The 7,354-nt window shown below is 34.7% G+C and overlaps 1 non-coding gene across 1 annotated transcript; it reads left to right on the top strand.

Moving 5' to 3' along the window:
• The first annotated feature begins 6,957 nt into the window (after positions 1 to 6,957).
• Positions 6,958 to 7,034, top strand: TRNAA-UGC (transfer RNA alanine (anticodon UGC)). Its single transcript has one exon. It is a non-coding gene; the product is annotated as a tRNA-Ala (tRNA).
• The last annotated feature ends 320 nt before the right edge of the window (positions 7,035 to 7,354 follow it).

Genomic DNA, 7,354 nt, shown 5'->3' with positions numbered 1-7,354 from the left:
CAAGAGTCCTCTAATCTTGGAGATGCCAAACGTCTTCAATGCTTCCCTGGCACCTGAGATGAACAGTGGGGCACATTGCAGGCCCAGGTGCTGACCGTCTGTGGCTCTGTGTTTCCACTCACCAGGAGGCAAGTGTGGGACTTCTGACTGCCCCAAGAACTAGTGAGCTAACATTTCCACGTTGCCTCTTTTTCTCACAGACTCTGTTTTTGTCCTATTTTGCATTTAATGAGTAAGGAGAAGTCTGACTTAATGATTAATCAAATTTTATTTACTTTTTTAAGTGTTAGAGTACTACCAAGAAAGAAAAGCCCTGTAAAAATATAGAATATACTCCTTTTTTCCATAAAATGTGCAAGGAATTTTAGGTTATTGGTAGTAAACATCTAGCAAAGCAGAGATTTTTTAATATCGATATCTAGTTTCAATTACATAAAGTACAAAAATAAAAAAAATCCTTTGGCACATACTGGTACCTTGATAAATATTCATAAACTAACCGTTCTCCTTCAAGAGACTAAGTTATTGATAGTGGTTGCAGATAATAGTCTCTTTGCTAGAAAATTAAAACATTACTTTTTTCTGGAAAAACAAAAAAAATTTAAGTAGATTTGCTCTTAAGGAGTCTCATTTCAGGTAGTTTATTTGAATCATGTTCTCTATGGTAACTGTACACATCTTAGTAGTTAGCATAAATGTATCAGGGAGCGCCACATTCTTAATTTTCATTACAGAACAAATCACAGTGTATAAGTTTGGAGGGGTTGTAACTGTGGTAGCGAATGTACTTCCTACTCAACTGGTCCAGCTCCAATTCAATTATGTGATATGTAACTACCCATTATACCTACTTAACTGTTTATTCAGCTGAGTACAGAGGCATCAACCTAAGTAGCACCAAGTGGTTTCAGATTTTACTTAAGTGCAAGATTGCATTATAGACATTTTAGAGTTATAATTGCATAGTAGATAACAATTACATGAAATAAATGAAAATCATCCAGAATGAATGAATTCTTATTTAAAGTGTAAAATAAATGCTTTACTGGGATGAAAGAAAATCTGAGTTTTTCTTAATTTTTGATAGCTCTTCTGTGGATGCATATGTTTAATAGCATTATAAAATATCACTTCTAAGACACCATTATATTTGCAGACAGCATATTCTCAGGTCACAAAGTTATGATTCGTATATATCACGTCACTTACCATGCTGGCAAGTGTTGCCAGTCTGAAATATAAAACAGAGAGGATAATAAAACTTTAACAAGCAGCAATAAAACTAATGAAATATAATCTCAAATATATTGCTCTAATTCATCCAGAGAGGAAACACAATCACCCAATCCTGAGGATGAGGAAATGAAGCCAGCTCCATAAAAACACATATTCATCATAGTAGCATGGGTCATTTTAGAATTAGAACTAAAGAGAATTCAAGCTGGTTACAGTAGTGTAATTATCATGGCCAAATAGATGAGGATGACAGTATGAAGCAACAGTTCACAAATGCTTATTTTGGCTCTATATTTAAAGCTATGGAAATGAAAATATTGATGTTATTTTTAATAGGGATAATCTTTTATGCTGAGGACACAGAAATTTCATGATAGTTAGATTGAGCAGCATTTAATAAGTTAGTTATGACTTCCAAGATCAATATGTAAGTGGGTCATAAGTTTATTTACATATGGTTTGTGTGTGCCTATAATAACCATGCAATCTAGTTCAAAATAACTTCAGGTTGATGTTTATTACTGTGTCCCTTGAGGTTGTAATTTGACAATTGTGCGTTTCCCCCTCTTTATTTCTTGTCATTCTCAGCTGCCTTTGAGAACCTAGAATTCCAAATTTAAGACTAAGGGAGGAGAAAGGAAGGGAGAGGTAAGAGGAAAGGTACAATTTGTTACATGAGTCCTTTCTCTGTAGCTGTGATGTTCTGCACACAAAAGTGATTTAAGTCAGACAGCTAAACAACAGACAACGGACTTACCCAAAGACAAAATAAGATAGACAAAGCTTTCTTTTTCTTTCAGTAGACAACCTCTGTGATTGTGCATATGGTATAGTTTACTCATCCAAATAAATTAGTAAAGAGAAACAGGTGGATAGTTGCTCATTCTCAGAAGTATCCACAAGACAACCAGGAGTTCTGTGCTTAGTTCCCACTGAGGAAGAGTTTGGTAAAAATTAGAGGAATTCGTATCAGTGATTGACTTCTATGATCCAAGGAGGCTAAAGAAATATATAATGTCAAGTGGGGTCAAGCAATGAATAAGACTAGATACGGGGTTCTGTTCAGGTATATTTAAGATGAGCAGAAGTAAAGAGCAAGATGGTGTACAGAGATTACATAGAAGTTTGGAACTTTTGTTAATCGAAGAGAAACGTAAAAGGACTAGCAGAAGTATTTCCCTAATAGAATGAACTCGCAAACAGATCATCTACCACAGGCTGAATTGACTGAAGCATTTTAAACAACTCAAACTAATAAGGTGCTTGAATTACAACAATGGAAAAAAATAAGGTGTCACATTAAAAAAAAATGTATGAACGTAGGAGTGAATTTTTCTAAGTCTAGGTTTTTTCAGAGTAGAAAATAAAATATAAGGTTTGACTTTAATATAAATAATCAAATTCATTGTACTTACTTTCTGTTGTCTTGTTTAATCTTTTAAAAATATACCCCTACCCACTGGTTTTATTTGTTTGGTTAATAGGAGTACTAATGTTGGCCTCAAAGTTGTCCCCTTCTAAAAGACTCTCACTGTTTCTAAACTGGCCTGAAATGTTAATATCTAGGTAATGTATTTTCCATCTTTAAAGTGATAATTATTACTTACCTCTGAGGGGTGACCCGAGAATACAAGAGAAAAAAAAAATGCTTTATAATAATGAAATAGTGAGGTTTGCAAGAGTTCTAGATTGACAAAGGGTTAGCACCACTATTTTGGTACTCAGTATAAATGGCTGATAATTCTTTTCACTAAAAGTAGAGCCAAAACAACGTCTGTATCGCCTTCCTGCTTTCCCTGATCACTAGTAATTCTCTCAGTCTATGATGTAAGAGGGGGAAACCTCAATATAAAGAGTATATACTGATAATATCTTTAATATGAAGAATGTTCTGTGAAATAGGAGAACCAAATTAATTCATGTTAATGTTTTAATAGGAATTTGGGTTCTTAGATTATAAAGTTTGAAAGTTTGAAAATGATTTTCTTTTTTTTTGGAGCTTACTTTCGTTATAAGGCATTCATGTAGCGCCATCGTGTGGTAACCTAAGCACATATCAGTTTGTTTAAAATAGTGTGAAAAGTCCCTAAAAACAAAGGTGTTATTTGTTTTGGTTTACGCTGATAAACTTTATCTTCTCAAAAAGAGTCTAGAAAGAGTAACCTGTAATAACTTCATACCCTGGATCTAAGCCCAAGCACTTACTTACCAGCGAGCTTGGTATAGTGTGTGTTTGAAGTCAGAATGAAGACATTAGCTGAGAGGATCGGAGGGAGCAAATAACATTTCCCATTGTTTAATATGTTGGGTATCATATGTTAAGGCAACAGACATGCATCTGTGAAGCTGACCAAAACTTCCTCATTAATGTTACCACATAGCTAGATTAGAGATTATCATACTAACTGAAGACAGACAGACAAAGACAAATATCATTTGATATCACTTATATGTGTAATCTAAAAAAAAAGATACAACTGAACTTATATACAAAACATAAATAGACTCAAAGACATAGAAAACAAACCTATGGTCACCAAAAGGGAAAGTGGGGAGGGATAAATAAGGATAATGGGATTAACAGATACACACCACTATATATATATTAAATAAATAAACAACAAGGATTTACTGTATAAAACAGGGAACTATATTCAATATATTGTGATAACCTATAATGGAAAAGAATCTGAAAAAGAACAGATTTATGTAAAACTAAATCACTTTGCTGTACACCTGAAACTAACATAGCATAGTAAATTAACTATACTTCCATTCTTTTTAATGGTTAAAAAAAAGACCTATCAACTATTCAAAATTGTGTTCTTATGTAATTATTTCCAAAATCACAAGTTACAATTAAAATGATCATTTATAACCATAGTGCCTTTTTATCTCACTGAAAAAGAATCTGGGGACATGAATGGACAAATTCAAGTGCACATATGGGGCAAATCAGAGCAATTTAAACTGGAAATATTAAACACACAGCATGACATTGTACTTTTCTCACTTACATCATTTGCATCTGTTTTCAAAAGTACAAAATCAAATGTTAGCTCCAACTCTCCTCTAGTTAATTTTCAATATCATCTCTAACACTGATGGATGGGTATAATTATTCCAATCATGGTCACAGTGAGGTTATTTTAATGAATTTATATTTTACAAGTTAAAATTTTTCTTGCAAGGTCAGAACATGGAACTCAAAAACACAAATTGGTAAAGGGCTGATTCTGGATTTGAATATGAAAGGTCTTCTTATAAAGCCTTTTAAATTCTTTTCAAGAAATATACAAAAACTTAAATACAGCAAAGACCACAGAGTAATGCGATTCTCTTAGTGACTTCTCTCACTTTAGAAAGTTATTAAATGAGCTGGTAAAATTTTGGCCTGTAATTAATAGTTTAAAATGAAAGAAATGGAGTCATTTCATTTAAACTCCATTATCTTTGTTTTTTCTTTATTTTACTTTTTGTTTTAATTGATTTTTTTTGTCAGCGGGGAGGGGGTAATTAGGTTTACTTATATGTTATGGAGGTACTTGGGGTTGAACCCAGGACATTGTACATGCTAGGCATGTACTCTACCATGAGAGCTATACCTTCCCCCACTTCATTGTCTTTATATATGGTTTTAAGAAATGTCAACTACTTTCAAACATACATCAGATTATAAAATTTAAATACACCACTCAACTTTGTAGGATAAAATCCTAATTTACTTTATTCTGTTACCGTCTCTATAACACCAACCACAGCAGGTGAGGGAGATTAAGAGGGAAAAAACTTCCAGTTGCAAAATTAGTGAGTCATGAGTGTGAAATGCACAGTGTGAAAAATATAGTCAATAACTATATAATATCTCTGTGTGGTTTTGTATTTTTAAAAAGCACCAATTATTAAATTTAAAAAACATAAAAACTATCAACAGATATAAAATCGAAAAGGACATAACTATAAATCTAAATTTTTGGCCTTAAGCTGTCATTAATTGTAGAATTTCCTTCAATTTGACATAATGTCTTTCTACAACACAGTCATGAGTTTATAATAGTTCATATAAAATGTTTGTTCTGATGAAATTTAGTAGAAAAGAAGAGTATCTGCATATGAGAGAGAAGGGGGAAAAATGGCATAGTAAGTAAATGTCCTAATGAAGAAAGAAAAAAATGTATTGAGTAGAGATGGAGATTATCTAACCCAAAGATAAGATTAGCACTATTATTTTGGTTATGGGTGTCTATTATGCAAAACAAAGCAAACCCAGTAAACTGACATAATAAAACAAGTAGAAAGCCTAGAGAAATCTTGACACTCTTAAAGGACTTAATAATTAAGGAAGGTGAGACCACAATTAAGACCAGTCCACAAGTTAGTTACTTAATTGCCTGCCAATCCCACAAAAATTTTAATTCAGCCACCACAGGTTTGATACAACACGAGTGTCAGGGGCAGTTGCTGATGGTAGGGCTGCAAATCAAAAGTCTCCTGAATCTTCAGCCCTCGTGAAGGAGATGAACAGCTTCCAGTCCATATGGCTATGGGGTAACATCAAGGAAGGACCATTGTTCAGCTTTATAGATACATGCCTGTTGTCTTAAGGACAAGGAAGAATGGAGGCAATCATTAGTCAACATTCTTTTGACTGCAAGTAACTGAAACTCATTTGAGATGACTGAAGCAAATAAGGGTATCCGTTTTATGGATGTAAGTGTATAGTGCTATTCAAAGAGTGATCCAAAGACCTAGGTGGGATTAGTTACAGAAATTGAGAGGAAGCACTTAGAAAGCTGTGCAGCATTTGATAGGAGAGTACTTTTTTGTCTACTGAGTCTTTAATAAAATCTGTGTTAGTTTTTTGTGGCCACTGTAACAAATTAGCATAAACTTGGTGGCTTAAAGCAACAGAGATTTAGTCTCTCCTAGTCCTGGAGACCACTCCAGCCATCCTCTTTAAAAGGCCTTGAGCTCGTGAGGCATCTTTGCCAGCATAAGCAGAGAGCCGAAAGTGCTGGACAGTTTACAGCCACTACCGCCCCCCAGGATGGCTGCAAGCCAATGAATGATGGGTGAGCAACTTTGCCTTATGTCAGGACAAATAGTGCATTGTAACTTACATTCCAAAGTTCCCCTGCTGGATCAGGCTGTCACCACCCTTGCTTGAAATAGCACCCTTGCTGCTTACCTTCCCTCTCTTGCTTCCCTCACTCCCTTACCAGTTTATCTGGGAGCACTTCCTTAATAAATTACTTGCATATGAATCCCCTGCTTCATGTCTCCTTATAGTCAAGAAACTGACCTATCACAGGGGTATTTCACAGATAACTTATTTTATCCCCTTAGACTGGTGAACCCAACCTAAGACAAAAGCTATCTCATACAAAGGATGATACGAGCATCTTTAATGAGGACTGAAGAACCAGAACCAGATCATCCAGCTTGCTTTCTGGGCCTCTGGAGCCTTGTGAACTATTCCCTGTGCTTCTCTCTGCATGTCTACTTTATTTTTATCTCTGCACACATCCATCTCTCCTTTACTGTACATGACCATAGCTTTCCATCTAACTTTTTGCTCTCCATTTATAATTTACTTTCATGTAATAAAGTAAATTTCCACAATTTATTCATAAAGTTCCCAATATTTTATATTAAAAAGTTTATTTCAATGATCATGACACAGCTCTAAAGATTATAAAACTATAGTGTTAAGCCAGATTGGGGGGCAGGGTATAGCTCAGTGGTAGAGCATTTGCTTTGCACACACGAGGTCCTGGGTTCAATCCCCAGTGCCTCCATTAAAAAACAAACAAATATATAAATAAACCTAATTACCTCTCCCCTCAAAAAAAAAAAAAAAAAAAAAACCAAACGAACAAAAGTCATAAGCCAGACTGATTACTTCTCAGTCCCATTCAAGTGTGGAATACAAGTGGATCTGATTAATCTAGCTTATACTGTGAGAAAGTGGTAATGATGTTGGGTAGGATCAGTAGAGTTGTATAGTATACAAATGACTGCCAAGTCCCACCCCTGTTGGAAGATTTTTCTCTTTTAAGCGAAGAGACACATGGTATGGACAGAAACCACCCATGTCCAGGCTGCAGGGTACATTGGG

The sequence above is a fragment of the Camelus dromedarius genome, chromosome 2, assembly GCF_036321535.1.
Source record: "Camelus dromedarius isolate mCamDro1 chromosome 2, mCamDro1.pat, whole genome shotgun sequence".
Lineage (NCBI taxonomy): Eukaryota > Metazoa > Chordata > Mammalia > Artiodactyla > Camelidae > Camelus > Camelus dromedarius.
Note: the sequence above shows the minus strand (reverse complement) of the source record. Positions and strands in the feature narration are given on the sequence as shown.